Raw genomic sequence first — 9,309 nt, forward strand, 5'->3', positions numbered from 1 at the left:
AATGATTTAGCTCAGAATACTTCTAAAGCTTTTCAGAATCAGGCTAATATTGATGATAAGTTAGAGGCAAAGTTAGATGCTCTAGAAGCTAGAATTATTAATATGGGAAATGAAATTGCCACTCTTAAGTTTAGACAAAAGCTCCACTGTCATGTTAACTACAGATATGTTTGTGTCACAGCATCAAAATATAATGCTTCTCAATGGGGTTGTGAGAAAGTTAAAAGTCATTGGATGGGCATTTACCAAAGAAATAATGATAGCCTGGATCTTATGGAGTTACATCATTATATCCAGGGCATTCTAGAAAGTCAAATTGATTCTGTAGATCCCACATGGCTTGCTAAATAAATAATTAATGACCTAAATGGCTTTAATCCCTGGAATATGTTAAAACATACAGTATGGTACATTTTTGGAATTATATCTTTGCTACTAATTCTCTTTTGTTTTATAAAAATAGAATGCTGAATCTTCTGAGAAGAAATCCAATGACTCCAAGTCTTAACCCATCACTTACATTTTAAAAATATAAAAGGGAGAGATGTGGAGAGTGGTGGCAGAGGATGGGAGAGCAGTGACTGATATTGGGGGTCTCTGATGACCTCATGGCTGTGGCATGCCTGGTGCCTGGGAATGTTTCTGTGCAAGGGCACAGGATGCTCAGCTGCTGTGGCAATGCCCTGCATGAGGAGGCTCTGTGCAAGAGTCCTGTCAGCTCTGACCTTGATCTCAGGCACACAGCTCCTGGGAATAATGCTCTCATGCTAGACAACCACAACGTCTCACCAGCTCTGCTTCTCTGGTTCCTGCCCACTTTACAGTAACTTTTGTTTCCAGGAGGACCACAGGCTTTTTGGGGGGTCCACACATGCTCATAGCATCACACAACAACAGAGTCGTTACTTGGGGCACGGAATGTGGCCTCTGCACAAAGCAGGCCCAGAGGCAGTGCGGTGCAGTCTCCTTCCTTGTGGCTCAGCTGAATCCCTTTCTCCAGGGCAGCTGAGGGAGGGGGCTGCATGGTGGGCTGCAGGCCTGGCGGGGTGTGGGCAGGTAAGTCCAAGGTGGTGGGTGAGTGGCCTTGACTCCAGCAACAGCAGCATCAGCAGCTGCTTCGGCTCCTTCCTCTGACTGGTCTCATGGATTTTGCCAGCCAGGAACATCTCGTCCATGACCCTGTAAACCTTATAGAAGTGGAACACCAGGTCCAGTTCACAGACATTGCGGAAATACTCATTCAAGTCCTCCACAAAGTTGTGGATGGCCTCCAGATGGGCCAGGTTGTTGTCATTGATGTCCATGCAGATGCAGAAGTACAGGCCAGTGTAGTGTTGGTAAATGATCTTATAGTGCCACAACTCCACAAAGTTGGTGTGCTTGGCATCTCAGACAGTGATGACAGCGTACACTTCCTCTATCAGCTTCTGCTTCTCATCATCATCAAATTGCATGTACCACTTGGCCAGGTGCATCTTGCCTGCCTGGTTCAGGATTAGGATGAATCAGATCATAGCAACCCTGTCCAGACCCCAGCAACCCTGGTCCTGCGGCGACTGGGTGACTCTGGCTCTGGCTGTGGTTGCAGGGCCCCTACAGTAACTTTTAACAAAAGACTTTCTGAGAGCTACAAAAAGTTCCTAACATTGCACTTTGCAACTGTGGAAAATCTACATAGATGTCCTAATTTCTGTAACTTTCCTGAATACAAAGAATAATGGTTGAATAGCCTTTAACCTGATAATGAGGCATATATAAATAAAGATTGCTGGTGTAACTGTTTAGATCTGCATCTCCACCTAAGAGCAGAGCTCCACCTAATCCCAGCTTAATCTTCAAAATCTGTGTTTTGAATCTTTATTTTCCAATCCCCCTTCAGCCCTTGCTGGACCAAGAGTTTGGTAACGTAGGTGGAGTCATTCAACTTCACTTTATATTTTATCAATGTCTCCAAAGAATCAATCTGTAGCTTTGCTGGGTTTTTCTATTGCGTATCTATTTTCTACTTACAACTGCCAGGTCAGAGCAGCAGTAGATTTTTTGGATTCATATTGGCATTCACAGACCAAAGGGGAAAAGTGAACTTTGATTCGGCACCAGGTTTCAGGGACATTCTGGGCACTGGCTGCTTGCAGTTTTTCTTTTTTTTAACTAAGCATATATTTCTCTTTAATTATATCTACTAGTTAAGTAGTATGTGTAGAGAAAGTTAATTTTTTTCCAACTAAAAACATACTTTGTTTAGTACCTTTAAATAATATATAGGCACTCACTGAAAAATGTTTTTATTTTATGTACAAATAATGGGTCAATGTTATACCCATAAATTCTATCTTCCATAACAATTAGGAGCCTGTACTTAAAAAAAGGGAGAAAACTGCACAGCAAAATTTAAAAGATACTGGGATTTCTTTGCTTCTAGACTATTGCTAGGTGGGGGGAGAGGGAGGGAGCATCCTCGTTACAGGAATCACAAATTAGAACTGAGTATTCTCTAAAGCAGAAATAAGACAGTGCTATTTCAAGAGAACATTATTCAATTCTCCTTGGAAACACCCACAAGTATCTGCCAAGAATAGGTAAACCAGGTCAAAACAGCCCAGTATATCTATGTTTCATCGTTTTAGGCCACTATGTTCCTTTAAGCTACTAAATCAAAACAAAAAATACTACAGTAAAAATAAATGATTTTGAGATTGTCATACAAATTCTTATTTCCTTGTTGTATCCTCCCTTCTATAACATAATAAAGGGAACATTTTACTGCATAGAAAAAATTTTATTTTATATATCATTGGCCATGAATTTTTGTAATTAGTTATTACATAAATGCTGTCAAGTGCCATTATCCAAAAAGCATGACCACTCTGTCCACAATCCACTTGAGCATTTATAAGCAGAATTTTCATGATTTACATTACATAAACATGCCTATCGATGATGACATTGCTGAGGTGCAATCTAACATCCATAATCTGATGCTGTGCAAATAGCAGCATAGGAGAAAAGTATTTCTAATCACCTTTCGCTTCATTGACCATATATAAAAATCAGTAATTTAGAATTAAGTTCTAAGTCTCCAAAGAAGATTTTCAAAGGTACATATAGAAATGGTTACACAGATTGAGATTTTTAAGAAACATCCTCCATGTTCACATCCTGTTTTAACTGCTGTACCATTTTTTCTTCCAACTGCTTTCCTTTGCCTGCAAGAAAGGGTCGGGTAAGTGGATGTTTTGCTTGACTTCTTTAATATCCTGAAATTTCTTAGCACTTTATTTTTCTTCAATTTGTTCATTATAAATATTGCTTGGCATTTCTTTTTGATCTCTTAAACCGACTTCATTGCATCAATAGTTTTATTCCATAGTTCTTGCTGATATTTGACAGGTTCATTTCTACGTTTTTCAAATTCAAATGAATTATCCAGTGTTAAGTTCTTTATCAGTTGCTTTCCAGAATGCTTTAGTCTACCTGACCTTGCGAGGATTGCACTTCTTTTTAAAGTTCTCATGACATTTGGATTTACTGAATCTGATTACCTTAATGACTGTGGATGAGCATCATGCCATGGCAGGGGTAGATGGGCCCAGAACAGAAATAACACTTCTCCACATGCATGCTGAACCAGCATGGGACCCCACCAACCAAATGGAGAACTGAGGAGGAAGTGACCTGCTTGTAGTTTTGATTTGTGTTTCCCTAATGAATAATGATGTCCAGCACGTTTTCATGTGGTTATTGTCTATTTGTATTAATTGGATTAATGTCTATTCTTGACCTTCATCTAATTGTAAATTGGGTGCTCCTTATTGAGTTGTAGGAGTTCCTTATATATTCTGGGTATTAATTTCTTAGCTGGTATATTGTCAGCAAATATTCTCTCCCATTCTGTGAGCTGTCTTTTCCAAAGCTTCTTATATAGGTTATAATACCATTTAATTTTGGGATCAAAGGCACAGTTTGCATGTACCCAACATAATACTCTATCACTTTAATACTTTCAAGCCTGGCATGGTAGCTCATACCTGTGATCCTCCCATCTGGGGAGGCTGAGGCTGGAGGATCACAAGTTCCAGAACAATGTCAGCAAATTAGCAAGGTCTTGTGTCAAAATATTAAAAAAAAAAAAAAGAGGGTTGGGGACATGGTCAGTGGAAGAGCACTTGCCTAGCGTGTGTGAGGCACTGGGTTCAATCCTCAGCACCACATAAAACTAAATAAGTAAAATAAAGTTATATCAACAACTTAAAAAAAAAAGAGTTGGGGACGTGGCTCAGTAGTAAAGCGCCCCTTGTTGAATCCCCAATACAAGCAAAAACAAAACAACAACAACAACAAAAAACTTCAAAATGTGTCCACCACTCTCTGGGGTGTTTCGGCGACATCCCTGTATTCTCCCGCAGGTGGCAGCAGGCGACTGCTCAGAGTCCGCAGTGACGCGCAGACTTGCAACGCTCAGGCGCTTCAGGTAGAGCTCGCTTGGGCAGCGCTTCCGCGCAGAGGGGGCGGATGGCCAAGTTTCTGACTCTGTCACCTCCTTGTGTCACTATTCAGTAGCTGCTGCTGCCTCCGGACGCCCTGGTCGCTGCCAGAACCGTGACTGAGGCAGTTCTTTCGATATGACTGGGATTTGGTGGCCTCAGTGCCCTGCCAAGTAGCGCTGTGGTGGTCTTCCTGAGTGTCAGGCTGTCCAAGTTCCTAGCCTTGAAAATGGAGTCCAGCGAATTGTAGCCCACCTGCAAGTCACTTAGGTGCATCCACTGAGTGGACTGGACACAGCGTGGACCTCCTTAGCCTTGCTGAGAGCCAGGACACACTTGTGAGGAGCAGAACGTGGTGTCCACTTCCGGCCCCAGCCTGCTCTCCAGCGCCGCACCAGAGTTGCCTGGCAGCACTGCAGCCTGCGCTTGGAAACCCCAGCCCTTGGGAACCCCGCAGCGGCGGCAGATCAGCTCCAGCTGCACCTACATGTGCACCGCGCCCACCAGCTCTGGGACAGTCAGTCTTTGACTGTGGAACTTTTGGAGTGGACGAGGGATGTGAACATCCACACGAAATGGAGATATCGGTACTCTGACCTGCAGGGAATCTCAGATGAGAGGTCCTCGGTATTCCTGTCTCTGCTGAAGCAGGTGCCACCGCGAGGTTCTCAAAGTTAAGGTTATGATACACGTTAAAATTAATGAAACCATCTTCAAGCATGGTTATGAACTAAAGACTCAGGTTGTTCAGATCTCCTCATTGTAACCTAATGTCTTTTTCTGTTCCAGGACATGACATTGCACTTAGGTTTTGAGTTTCCTCAGTCTCTAAACTCTGACAGATTCTCAGACTTTCCTTGATTTGATGTTTCCAGTAGTACCAGCAAGCTCTTTTGTAGAACATGCCTGTCTTGGGATTCGTTTGATATTTTTTTCCATATTTAGATAGGGGTTATTGATTCGGGGGAGGAAGGTCACAGACAGAAAGTGTATTTCTAATGCAACTAGAATACAGCCTTTCAAGCTGGGTGCATTCCTGTAATCCCAGCATCTTAGAAAGGGAGGTTGAGGCAGGAATATTGTGAGTTCAAAGACAGCCTCAACTACTTAGTGAGGTCCTAAGAAACTTAGTGAGAAGCTGTCTCTAAGTAAAATATTTTTAAAAAGAACTGAGGATGTGGCTCAGTGGTTAAGCAACCCCTGGGTTCAATCCCTGGTACAAAAAAAATGTGTCCTTTTAACATACTTGATGATGATGATGATGATGATGATGATGATGATGATGAAATTGATCACCTGGCTGCTGCAATAATTTTCAGGTTTTTCCAATGTAACATTCTTTACCTGCCCAAATGGTACTCTTGAGAACCAAGTTTTATTTAGAGCTCACACTTCAAAGAGTATGGAATTGCTCTCTCCATCCCTGAGGTGACTGCATTGGAGATGTATCTCTTCCTTCTCATTTATTTATACAGTCATTTATTTATACCTGTACAGTTGTCCCTTAGTATCTTAGGGGAATAGTTCTAGGAATCCCTGGAGATAACAGAATTCGAGGATATTCAAGTATCATATCCAATGGCATAGTGTTTGCCTAGAACCTATGCACAGCCTCCTGTATACTTTTGTCTAGATTAACTGCTTTAGTCAGCGTTTTCACTGCTGTGACTAAAGGATCTGACCAGAACAATTGGAGAGGAGGAAAAGTTCATTTGAGGGCTTCACAGGTCTTAGTCAGTAGAAGGCTAGTTCCATTCCTCAAGGCTCAAGTTGAGGCTGAACATCATGGCAGGAGAAGGTGGTGGAGGGAAGCAGTCATATCATGGTGATCAGAAAGCAGAGAGAGTCTCCACTCACCAGATATAAAATATATAACCCATAGCCACACCCCCAATTAACCACTTCCTCCAGCCACACCCCGCCTACCTCCATTTACCATTTAATCCCATTATGGATTAATTCACTGACTGGTTTAAGAGGCTCACACCCCAATCACTTCTCCTCTGAACCTTCTTGCATTGTCTCACACAAGAGGTTTGTGGGGGTTGCCTCATATCCAAACTATAACAGTAACTAATAAAATATAAGTGCTGTGAAATAACAACAAAACATCTGTTTGTGTTCAGTATAGGCACAGCACTTTAAAATATTTTTGATCTATAGTTAATGCAACCCATGAATGTGGAACACACAGATATGAATGACTACAGTAGGAACTCATTGATAGTCAGTTTTATTTGGGGGTTTGTATTAGTCTGTTCCTGCTATAACAAAGTGCCTTAGACTGGGTCATTTTTTTTTATTGTAAACAACTGGGATACATGTTGTTTCTCTGTTTGTACATAGAGTAAAGGCATACCATTTGTGTAATCATAAATTTACATAGGGTGATGTTGGTTGATTCATTCTGTTATTTTTCCCCTTTCCCCCACCCCTCCCATCCCTATTTTCCCTCTATACAGTCCTTCCTTCCCCCATTCTTGCCCCCCTCCCTAATCCTCACTCTAACCCTAAAACTAACCCCTCCCACGCCCCATTATGTATCATCATCCACTTATCAGCGAGAGCATTCTTCCTTTGGTTTTTTGAGATTGGCTTATCTCACTTAGCATGATATTCTCCAATTTCGTCCATTTGCCTGCAAATGCCATAATTTTATCATTCTTTATGGCTGAGTAATATTCCATTGTATAAATATGCCACAGTTTCTTTATCCATTCATCAACTGAAGGGCATCTAGGTTGGTTCCACAATCTGGCCATGGTGAATTGAGCAGCAATGAACATTGATGTGGCTGTATCTCTGTAGTATGCTGATTTTAAGTCCTTTGGGTATAGGCCAAGGAGTGGGATAGCTGGGTCAAATGGTAGTTCCATTCCAAGTTTTCTAAGGAATCTCCATACTGCCTTCCAGAATGGCTGCACTAATTTGCAACCCCACCAGCAATGTATGAGTGTACCTTTTTCCCCACATCCTCGCCAACACCTTTTGTTGCTTGTATTCTTGATAATCGCCATTCTGATTGGGGTGAGATGGAATCAGGGTGGTTTTGATTTGCATTTCTCTTATTACTAGAGATGTTGAACATTTTTCCATATGTTTGTTGATTGTTTGTAGGTCTTCTTCTGTGAAGTGTCTGTTCATTTCCTTAGCCCATTTGTCGATTGGGTTATTTGTAGTCTTGGTGTTGAGTTTTTTGAGTTCTTTATAGATTCTGGAGATTAGTGCTCTATCTGAAGTATGATTGGCAAAGATTTTCTCCCACTCTGTAGGCTCTTTCTTCGCATTGCTGATAGTTTCCTTTGCTGAGAGAAAGCTTTTTAGTTTGAATCTATCCCAGTTATTGATTCTTGCTTTTATTTCTTGTGCTAATGGGAGTCCTGTTGAGGAGGTCTGGTCCTAAGCCGACATGTTGAAGCTCTGGACCTACTTTTTATTCTATAAGATGCAGGGTCTCTGGTCTGATTCCGAGGTCCTTAATCCATTTTGAGTTTAGTTTTGTGCACAGTGAGAGATATGGGTTTAGTTTCATTCTGTTGCATATGGATTTCCAATTTTCCCAGCACCATTTGTTGAAGAGGCTATCTTTTCTCCATTGCATATTTTTGGCCCCTTTGTCTAGTATGAGAAAATTGTATTTATTTGGGTTTGTGTCTGTGTCCTCTATTCTGTACCATTGATCTACCTGTCTATTTTGGTACCAATACCATGCTGTTTTTGTTACTATTGCTTTGTAGTATAGTTGAAGTTCAGGTATTGCCATACCCCCTGCTTCATTTTTCCTGCGAAGGATTGCTTTAGCAATTCTGGGTTTCTTATTCTTCCAGATGAATTTCATGATTGCTTGTTATATTTCTGTAAGGTACGTCATTGGGATTTTAATTGGAATTGCATTGAATCTGTATAGCACTTTTGGTAGTATGGCCATTTTGACAATATAAATTCTGCCTATCCAGGAACATGGGAGATCTTTCCATCTTCTAAGGTGTTCTTTAATTTCTTTCTTTAGTGTTCTGTAGTTCTCATTGTAGAGGTCTTTCACCTCTTTTGTGAGATTGATTCCCAAGTATTTTATTTTTTTCGAGGCTATTGTGAATGGGGTAGTTTTTCTAACTTCTCTTTCTGAAGATTCATCACTTATGTATAAAAATGCATTAGATTTATGAGCATTGATCTTATATCCCGCTACTTTACTAAATTCACTTATGAGTTCTAAGAGTTTTCTGGTGGAATTTCCTGGTTCTTCTAAGTATATAATCATATCATCAGCAAATAGGGACAGTTTGAGTTCTTCTTTTCCTATTCGTATCCCTTTAATTTCTTTGGTCTGTCTAATTGCTCTGGCTAGAGTTTCAAGGACGATATTGAATAGGAGTGGTGAGAGAGGGCATCCCTGCCTTGTTCCAGATTTTAGGGGGAATGCTTTCAGTTTTTCACCATTAAGAATGATATTAGCCATGGGCTTAGTGTAGATGGCCTTTACAATGTTAAGGAATGTTCCCACTATCCCTATTTTTTCTATTGTTTTGAGCATGAAGGGGTGCTGTATTTTATCAAATGCTTTTTCTGCATCTATCGAAATAATCATGTGATTCTTGACTTTAAGTCTGTTGATATGGTGAATTACATTTATTGATTTCCGAATGTTGAACCAACCTTGCATCCCTGGGATGAAACCCACTTGATCATGGTGCACTATCTTTTTAATATGTTTTTGTATGCGTTTTACTAAAATTTTGTTGAGAATTTTTGCGTCGATGTTCATTAAGGATATTGGTCTAAAATTTTCTTTCCTCGATGTGTCTCTGTCTAGTTTAGGTATCAG

At 40.8% G+C, this 9,309-nt stretch overlaps 2 pseudogenes; both read right to left on the minus strand.

The window, feature by feature from the left end:
- Positions 1 to 902: 902 nt before the first annotated feature.
- On the minus strand, positions 903 to 1,514 carry LOC124966142 (AP-2 complex subunit sigma-like; annotated as a pseudogene).
- Positions 1,515 to 3,132: 1,618 nt separating this feature from the next.
- Positions 3,133 to 3,621, minus strand: LOC124966456 (probable ribosome biogenesis protein RLP24; annotated as a pseudogene).
- Positions 3,622 to 9,309: the final 5,688 nt, after the last annotated feature.

This window comes from Sciurus carolinensis, chromosome 16 (assembly GCF_902686445.1).
Source record: "Sciurus carolinensis chromosome 16, mSciCar1.2, whole genome shotgun sequence".
Taxonomy (NCBI): Eukaryota; Metazoa; Chordata; class Mammalia; order Rodentia; family Sciuridae; genus Sciurus; species Sciurus carolinensis.